Raw genomic sequence first — 10,033 nt, forward strand, 5'->3', positions numbered from 1 at the left:
CGCCGGGGCGGGGATGGGGGGGGGGGGGGGGGGGGGGCAGTTGAGCGGCCCCCAACTGGCGCCGCGCCAACCACGCCAGCACCAATGGCAGCGATTCTCTGCTCTGCAGAGAGTCGCCTCCCGGCGTCGGGGCGGCGTGGTGCGATTTGCGCCAGTCACGGGGATTCTCTGGCCCGGCCTTGGGCTGAAAGAATCCAGGTTCCACTCTGGGATCTGACTTAGCCAATATAAACATCAGCTGGGATCATAACACCCCATTGTGAGTTGGGTATTCCACAGATGGATAGAGCACCTGTTGTCTTATGGCTTTGACAATTGATTTATTAATTCCTTTAATGTTTCATCCATCATAGTGGTTAGCACTGTGGCTTCACAGTCCCAGGGTCCCTGGTTCGATTCCCAGCTTGGGCCACTGTCTGTGCGGAGTCTGCATGTTCTCCCCGTGTCTGCGTGGGTTTCCTCCGGGTGCTCCGGTTTCCTCCCACAAGTCCTGAAAGATGTGGTTAGGTAATCTGAACATTCTGAACTCTCCCTGCGTGTACCTGAACAGGCGCCGGAGTGTGGTGACTAGGGGCTTTTCACAGTAACTTCATTGCAGTGTTAATGTAAACCTACTTGTGACAGTAAAGATTATTATTATCACTTTTGAATGGACCACTCTACCCTGTGGTGAAGAGGGAAATCATATCAACACCTCTGATATAGCCATTGTCCCAGTCAGCTTTCTGTCTCTGCTTGAATCATAGCATTACATAAATACTAATGATGCGTGGTTTGCCTTGGCATGTCCTAATTGTAATCCACATTGAAAACTTCCCAAGACTGATCAACTTGTAATAACAGCCATCTTAAGCCAAGGTCTTTGCTTGCTTTTAAAAATGTTCAATAAATATTTGACCAGCTGATTAAATTGAAGATTAATATTTCACATGCAGGTGACAAACTCCTGCAGTGATGTCCGGGGACCGAGATGAACCATCTTCCTTTGTGCTATTTATGACTGGAACTGGTGGAGAGATTTCCCCCGATTCCCATTGATTCTCAATGATGACACACTCGGTCAAATGCTGCCTTGATATCAAGACAGTCACTTTCACCTCATTGCCCTTAATTTCTACAAAGATGGTTAAACCTCACTGATTCAGTGGGATTATAAACCAAAACAATGAAATGAAATGAAAATGAAGTGAAATGAAATGAAAATCGCTTATTGTCATGAGTAGGCTTCAATGAAGTTACTGTGAAAAGCCCCTAGTCGCCACATTCCGGCGCCTGTCCGGGGAGGCTGGTACGGGAATCGAACTGTGCTGCTGGCCTGCTTGGTCTGCTTTAAAAGCCAGCGATTTAGCCGTATTATCAAAGTATTTATCAGCTCAAGTTAAAACAAGAGCCAGAATTCATAGAATGTGATGTTGTGGGGTGTTGGATGCAGTTTGGAAGGTCTGAAGAAGTCTTTGTAGTCCTATGTCGGCTAACTGTAAGCCTTTATTGTCTCAGAACTATTTACAAATATGCAGTAAAGGGTGCAAGCTCAGGGCTTTCTCCATGCTTGCTAGTACACACTGCTCTGTCCAACACTAGATTGACCTTGGGTGCAGGTCATGTGATCGTTTACATCACTGTCTGGGTAGTACTGTTCTCAGTCCCACATTAACCCTATATATTCCAGACCCTTATATACACCCCCCTCCAAGTCTTTATCCAATACACTTTAAGTGATTGTAGTTATGTTATTGCTTATATCGACAGCACGGTGGCACCGTGGTTAGCACTCCTGCCTAATGGCGCTGAAGTCCGAGGTTCGATCCCAGCTCTGGGTCGCTGTCCACGTGGAGTTTGCACATTCTTCCCGTGTTGCATGGGATTTACCCCCACAACCCAAAGATGTGCAGGGTAGGTGGATTGGCCACGCCAAATTGCCCCTTAACTAAAAGAAATGAATTGGGTACTCTAAATTTATTTTTTAAAATGTTATCGCTTATATCATTATTACTATCATACATTTGCATTGTCACTGCTACATTATCACTCCACCCACCAACCGACAAGTGCTTGAATTCAAAGGTTCAGGTGGTCTGAAGGCCTTCTAACCCTTCCATATTTCACTTGCACTACTGTCAGAGGAATGATAGGCTCTGTGGCTGCTGGTTCTTCCTGTAGGTTTGGAGGTTGTTCTGGTATCTGGGTACATTTCCATCCTATTCTTCCATTCCTTGGTGTTGAACCGCACTTGTTCAGTTCGGCTATGGTGTTGGCTGGTGGTTGCTGCTGCTCTAACCTTTTTCTTGCAGAGTAGATGGACATTGTGCTTGTCTCCTTGTGGCTTCTTTTGTTCCTTCCATCCTTGTGTGGGTCGTTCCAGCAACTTTTGTGGCTTTGACTTGCTGGCTGGGAGTGACAGCACATTCCGGATGGTTGCAGTGTTGACCTGATACATGACTGTCAGAGCTGGAGATTGATGCTCATCAGAATGCTGATAACTCTCTTATACATCCCCAATGGAGGCATTGTGGCTGGCTGGTCTGACCATTGAGAGGTTTTGAAGAGCTGTAACAAGATTGGACAAACCTGCTCTGCAAAGGGAGAAGACAGTTCAGAGTTGAAGTCCCAGTATGGACGCACGTTTCTGTTTGAGCACTTAGAATCTTGCAATTCTGTTTGGTTCATGGCAGTGGCTGTTTTCAAATCTTCTGTCACTTTGGGGGGATCCAGGGCTACACAGGCATCTCTGCTCCAGCGAGAGAAGGGTTGGTTATGTATGACATACATCAGCTCAAAGATTTGTTTGCCACAATGGCTCAGTGATTCCAGAATCATGCCTGTGGCCGAACGTCAGGTTCCTCTGGGTTCATGGAGTGATATACCTGTTGTTCAAAGCCAGAGGTATTTTAGCCATGGTACTTGGCCCAACTGGACTGTTACACTGTCTCCTGTGTCGAATCTAAAATCTGTTCATTGTTAACAGGGCTGTGTGGATTCTGGGTTTGCAGTCGCAAACCCCCCCCCCCCCCCCCCCCCCCCCCCCCCCCCACACCCCCGTGTCCTTTTCTGTGGTGCTGAAAGCATTGGGTTGAAATTGCAGAACATGTGGGGGTGTTTTGCTCCACAGTGTTGCCATGGCTGCTCTGCTGGATGGTTTGGGTATTGCTTTCCCTGGTCTGGAGTGTCCCCGTGTTTTTGTTGCTCAACTAGCTGAACTAGATTGTCTTCTGCAACTCCCGTTAACATGGGTCTGTGCTGCTCATGGAGTTCGGACTGCCTAACTATTGTTGCTCGTTGTGCTAAGTGTGCTTTACGCTTAATTTCTCTGTTTAATCACCTTGCTCTAGAGTCGCCAGGTATCTTTCTGATACCACCACGAGGTTCAAGTTCAAGTGCTGATCAATAACTCAATACACCAGTTAGTAAGTTTCAAATCAAAACACATTTATTATGTACACAGTCAATCGCTACTCATGCATAAAATACTACTCACTAGACTATCTCTAACACTAAAAGGCCAATACTTAGCTTTGGAAACTGGCCCACCAGGTTAGGGGAACAAATGGCCTTTCATTCGATCCTGAGTCTGCAGGCTTCCAGCTGGTATGGACTAATGTTTAGGAGCGCCTATCTCGTAGTGTGCGTTGACTGGACACTTACTTGGTTGGTGCAGCTGCTTGGCAGGTCACGGTCAAGGGTTGTTTCATGTTGCTGAGAGACCCTGCCAAGAAGCTGGTCTCTCCTCCCTGAGAGCCAAGTGCCAAGAAGATCGAACTGAACTTGGGGACTCTATTTTATAGTCCCCAGGGGCTTCGCGCCTTTTTGGGCAGACCCCGTACCTGGTTCCAATTGATTGGACCATGTTCCAATCAATTGATTTGATTTCTCCAATACTGGAGCTGTTCCCTGATCGCTGGGTGGTTCCTATAAGTCCGTTGGCCTTCCTTTGTTTTGTCTTGGCTTCCGCTGGCGCCGAGGAGTCTGGCTTGGCCTCGATTATCTTAAATGTTTCCAATTGTTCCCGGGGATTGCTCATCAATATGTAGATGGTTGTTAGTTTCAGTGCTGTCTGGGTTTCTGCAAGTTCTAATATACAGGAGATTTTGCACCTGCTTGTTTTCCTGCGTTTGGCCATTTCTCCCTGCATTCTTAGCGGATCTCCATTTTAAAGTCGGGAAGTGGCCAACCCAGGTGGCTACACTATATGGATTGTCTTTTCCAGGATTACATCCTCCTTGGCTTGCTTGAGGTGTAGAAAGTGCATCATCCGCTGCCCACGCCATTATTTGGCCCCTGGTGACTTCAGATTTAATATCTCTGTAATCTTAACCTTCTGCCAACCTGTACAAATAATTGATGAAGGAGTCTACAATTTCTCCTGGTCGTTGGGCTCACTTGCTATGTGTAGCTCTTTTGAGTATTTTGTTGCTTCTGGATTAAAATGCGTATCACATGATTTTAGTACATCTTTGAGTTTAGCAGATGATTGATCAAGTCCCGATCTTACAGTGGAGGTGGTGGTATAGTAGTATTGTTGCTGGACTGATAATCCAGAGACCCAGGATAATGATCTGGAGATCCGGGGGCTCAGTCCCACATTGACCCGATTTGAGCCAGATCGTTACACAAACACGCAAAACCACCAGTGTTAAAGGGATAGCAGAGAAGGTGAGTGACAGAAATTATGATTGAATAACGGCAATTAGGAAAAGAGAGAAGGAGGGAAATATAGAATTTACAGTGCAGAAGGAGGCCATTCGGCCCATCGAGTCTGCACTGGCTCTTGGAAAGAGCACCCTACCCAAGGTCAACACCTCCACCCTATCCCATAACACAGTAACCCCACCCAACACTAAGGGCAATTTTGGTCACTAAGGGCAATTTATCATGGCCAATCCACCTAACCTGCACATCTTTGGACTGTGGGAGGAAACCGGAGCACCCGGAGGAAACCCACGCACACAGGGGGAGGATGAAATAAATGTAGACCATAGTACATAGTACCTATCACAACCTCAGGATGTTCTAAAGAGTTTTACAGCCAATCAAGTACCCTTAAAGTTAGTTACTGGGGCAGCTCGTTGGCACATACTTAAGTCCCACAGTCAGCAATGAGAAAATGACCAAATTATCGGTTTTACTGATATTGTCTGAAGGGTAAACATTGGCCAGGACGGGGGAGAATTCTCCTGCCCTCAGAAAAGAGCCATGGGATCTTTTACGCCCAACTGAGAGAGCAGACAGGGCCTCAGTTTTATGTCTCAATCAAAGTTGGCACCTCTGACAGTGCAGCACCCCCTCAGTTCTGCACTAGAGTCTCATGTTAAGTTGTATTTTTCTGGGGCAGAGTTTGCAGCTGTAACCAGAAGCAAGTGAGCTTTCCACTGAGTCAACACTGAGAATATACAGAGAGCTGAAGAATCCTAGGTGCGGCTGGAAAAGAATGAGTGTGACTAGGAGATGTTGCAGTAAGTCTTCATTTTAATAGCTGCAGAAATAAAATACTGCGGGTTCTGGAAATCTGCACAAAAGAAAGAAAATGCTGGAAATATTCATCAGGTCAGGCAGCATCTGCGAAGAGAAAAACGGTTCATATTTCAGTTGATGACCTTTCAAAGAAACTGGAAAATATTAGAGATGTGACAGGTTTAAAGCAAGTACAGATGAAGAGGAAGTGGGGGAGGGGAGGAATGAACAGAAAAGGAAGATTTGCCATAGGGTGAAAGTTACTATTGAATCTGAACCGTGCATTCCAGATTAAACAAACAGGGTTTATCACGAACAATATTATTTTGTTACAGTTATTATTAAAATCATTTCCACATGAATGAATGCACTGACAGGTTTCTGAAATACGAGAGAACATTATTCACCATTGTCAAACAACTTACCACAGCAGTGTGCATGAGGAATTGATTTAATTCAGGAATCATCAATATGCTTCTGTTATACTCTGCTAAACGACAAGCTCACAAGTCTCAAAGAGCCACGGGATGATTTAACGCATTATCAAGCTCAATAATTGCTGCATTGGAGGACACGGGAACAACTATTGAACAAATCTGTACGGCAAGGTAGGTGTTTTTAAACATTACAGTATTAGCCCTGGTGAGCAGGAGACTAGAGGTCTCTGAATATCAGGTTAACAGCGAGTGGGGTGTCATTGGGAACAGAGTGCCGCCACCCTCCCTCACATCTGCCAGTCCTAGCTGATTAGAGGGTTACAAAGGAGCTGGATCGCTGCCTCCTGCTTCTATGCTACCATGAATGGCCCACATATGTTGCAATAAATTTCACACCTATAGCCTGCGCTGTCAGTCACGTTGAGACACTTACGCATCCTACCTCCCTTCTGTTCCTCAGTAGAGAATATCAGATTTGTTGTTGACTCTCACTAACCCCAAGGCACTGTAGCTGATGTGCTATTATGTTACCTAGAGAGATGGCTGAGCCAGGAACAGAGAAAGAATTATAGATGAAACAATTGTGTGTCTTACATCAAAGCAAAACACTGTGGGCTGGATTCTCCGTTTCTGTGGTGTTTTACGAGAAAAAAATTGGCGCCTCCACCTCATCGATCCTGCGACCAGTGAGGGGCTGGCCTCCGACTTCCACGATATAAATGGCTGGAGGAATCCGGGTCCATGGCCACGCATGCGCACGATGACGATCTGCAGTGGTCGCACCGTAAAACACGGCGTCGGCCGTGCGCAGATAAGTCCCCACTGGCCATCCCCCACCAGACCCTTAGCCCTCGTGAAGCCCCCCTCGCCGGCAGCACGGCTCCCGCCCGACTGTGATGGCGCTGGACACAGTCCGCAGCCCCCATGCCGGCTTCCCGGCTGCTGAGACAACACCTCAACCGCGCAGTCGTTAACTTGGCCCATCGGGGGCGGAGCATCGGGGAGGGCATTCAGGTGACACGCTGAGGCCGTCCCAATAGCGTGTGGCGCGTGTTGCGATGATGCCTTTTCCGAGGGAGTGGAGCATACAATACATTCGTCGATCAGGCAGCACCCCCGATTTCGTCGTCAAAAGGGATTCTCCGCCCAATCGGTGATTACGGAATTGACGTCGGGGAACAGAGTTTCCACCCTGTGAGTGCCGGAATCCTGAACCGAAAATGGAGGAAATACTCAGCAGGCCTGGCAGCATCCATGGAGAGAAACAGAGTTAATGTTTGAGGGTGATGACCTTACATTAGAACTAGAAAAGTTAGAGTTGGAACAGGTTTTAAACAAGTACAGAGACTCTTTCTCAAGGGCGACTAGAGATGGCTAATAAATGCTGGCCTAGCCAATGAAGCCTAAATCCCTTGAATGAATTAAAAAAGGGAAAGATAATGCAGGATGGTGGGTAATGAAGCGGAGGAAAGGACAGAAGTTAAGCATGGGATTCTTACGTATTGGGATTCTCACAGCCCCCCCCCCCCCCCGGCAACGGGATTCCCCGTTCCCGCAGTTGGCCAATGGGGTTCCCTAGTGTGGGCCACCTCACGCCATCGGGAAAATGCAGGCGTGGGTGCGCTGTCAGCGGTGTGGAGGATCCTGCAAATGGAGAATCCTGCAGAATGTCTGTGCAAGGTCGGAGGGATTAAACGACAAAAGGGGTAATGGTGAAAGGCAGAAGAGAGAGGTAATGGGAGAAGCAAAGAAAAAAAAGATGGGCCAAGGGGAGGTGTAAATGGCAACAGCTGAATCATCAGAATCTGCTGTCCAAAGAAATGGGACCATTGTTTATGATCTGAGGTTATTGAAGTGGATTTGGAGTCTGAAAAGCTGCCTGAGGTGTCTAATTGAAAGCTAAGGTGCCGTTCCTTGAGTTGACCTTGAGCTTCATTGTAGGCCAATGGCAGAGAGAGTTGGGAGGGGCAGAAGTGGACAATTACAATGGTAAATAACCGGAAGCTTCGAGTCACATGACAGATTGTCAGTGGTGTCTGCAGCAGCAAGCACAGCCCATAACAGCCAACCCTCAGTTGCTGAGGAGCTGGTGATTTAGTGCTAATGTCACTGGACTAATAATCCAGTGACCCAGGCTAATACTCTGGGGGCAAGGGTTCAAATCCCACCATGGCAGCTGGTGGAATTTAATTTCAATGAATACATCTGGAATTGAAAGATACTCTCAGCAATGGTGACCATGATACTGTCACTGATTTTTGTAAAAGCCCATCTGCTTCACTAATATTCCTTTTAAGGAAGGCAATCCACCACCTTCCCCCCGTTCTGGCTCACGTGTGACTCCATATCCACAGCAATGTGGTTAACTCTATCAAGCCACTCAGCTCAAGGTCAATTAGGGATGGGCAGCAAATGCAGACCCAGCCAGCGACGCCCACACCCTGTGAAAGAATAAAGAAAAGGAAATTCCAAAATTGTTGCTATATTTTATGATACATTTCCTTCTGCAGGTACAATTAGGCACAAAATATAATTCATGTCATAAAGCCATCCTCATAAAGGGGCCTTGTAATGGTACCTTTTCGAGAGAAGGCAGTAACTTCAACCCATCATCTTTCTCTGGTCTATTAACAAAATGTGGATCTCACTATTTGGAAAAAGAAATCCATTATGTTGGAGTCAATCTGATCTTTATTCCCTTCCCTCTTTAAGACTTAGAAATGAACCGACAAATATTGGTATTGCGACTCTGTTCCTCAATTTATTCTTTCATCTTCTGCAGTTGCCCTCGGCTGATACATTAGCGAAGTTGTGACAGCATTCTCGCTTCAGAAAGTTGTGGATTCAATTCCAACTCCAGAGACTTAAGGGGTCAAATTGTGACTGATATTTCAGAGCGGTACTGAGGGAGTGCCACAATGTTGGAGTTTCTATTGTTAATCCAAGGTCCTGTCAAACCTCTGCAGGGGACATTACGGGCGGGATTCTCCGCCGGCGGGATTCTCCATTTTGCCGGCGCCCGGGGGTTTCCCGATGGTGTGCCCCACAATGGGAAACCCCATTGACCGGCTGGCGTAACGGAGAACCCCGGCAGTGGGTCGAGGCCGAAAAGTGGCGCGGCGGGGTGGAGAATCTAGCCCCAATAGATCTACAGCAGAGTCCTCCTGGCCAACTTATATCCCTTCACCAACATTAAATCAGATTGCCCAATCATTATTGCATTTGCTGCCAAATTGGCTGTCAGATTTCAAATTGGGAAATAGTGCAACATTTCTGTTAAATTTCATTTTTGGGATGTGGGCATCGCTGGCTAGACCAGCATTTATTGCCCAATACTAATTTTCCTTGAGAAGGTGGTGGTGAGCTGCTTTCTTGAATCGCTGCAGTCCATGTGGTGTAGGTACATCCACAGTGCTGTTAGGGAGGGGGTTCCAGGATTTGGATGCAGCGACAGTGAAGGAACGGCAATGTATTTCCAAGTCAGGATGGTAACTGATATGGAGAGGAACGTCTAGCTGGCGGTGTTCCCATGTATCTGTTGTCCTTGTCATTTTAAACGGTAATAGTCATTGGTTTGGAAGGTACTGTCCAAGGAATCTTGCTACGTTTATGCAGTGCATCTTGTAGATGTTATTGTGTATCAGGAGTGGAGATAATCAATGTTTGTGGATGGGATGCCAATCAAACAAGCTACTTTGCTTGGATGGTGTTGAGCTTCTTGAGTATTGTTGGAGCTGCACTCATCCAGGTAAATGGAGAGTCTTCCATCACACTCCTGACTTGTGCTTTGTAGATGGTGGACAGTCTTTGGGTAGTCTGGAGGTAAGTTATTCTCTGCAGGATTCCTAGCCTCTGACCTGGTCCTGTAGCCACAGTATATGATTAGTCCTGTTCAGTTCCTGGGCAATGCTAACCCCCCTAGGATGTTGATATTGAGGTAATTCAGCGATGGTAAGACCATTGAATGTCAAAGGCAATGGTTAGATTTTCCCATGTTGGAGATGGTCATTGCTTGGCACTTGTGTGGCGCAAATGTTACTTGTCGCTTGTCAGCACAAGCCTGAATATTGTCCAGCTCTTGCTGCATTTGGACATGGACAGCCTCACTATCTGAGGAGTGGTGGTGAACATTGTGCAGTCATCAGTGA

At 46.8% G+C, this 10,033-nt stretch overlaps 1 long non-coding RNA gene across 1 annotated transcript; it reads right to left on the reverse strand.

The window, feature by feature from the left end:
• Positions 1-5,445: 5,445 nt before the first annotated feature.
• On the reverse strand, positions 5,446-6,318 carry LOC119978648. The gene is made up of 2 exons (XR_005463517.1): positions 5,874-6,318; positions 5,446-5,553 (listed from the first exon to the last, which is right to left on the reverse strand). It is a non-coding gene; the product is annotated as an uncharacterized LOC119978648 (long non-coding RNA).
• Between the last annotated feature and the right edge of the window lie 3,715 nt (positions 6,319-10,033).

The sequence above is a fragment of the Scyliorhinus canicula genome, chromosome 15, assembly GCF_902713615.1.
Source record: "Scyliorhinus canicula chromosome 15, sScyCan1.1, whole genome shotgun sequence".
Lineage (NCBI taxonomy): Eukaryota > Metazoa > Chordata > Chondrichthyes > Carcharhiniformes > Scyliorhinidae > Scyliorhinus > Scyliorhinus canicula.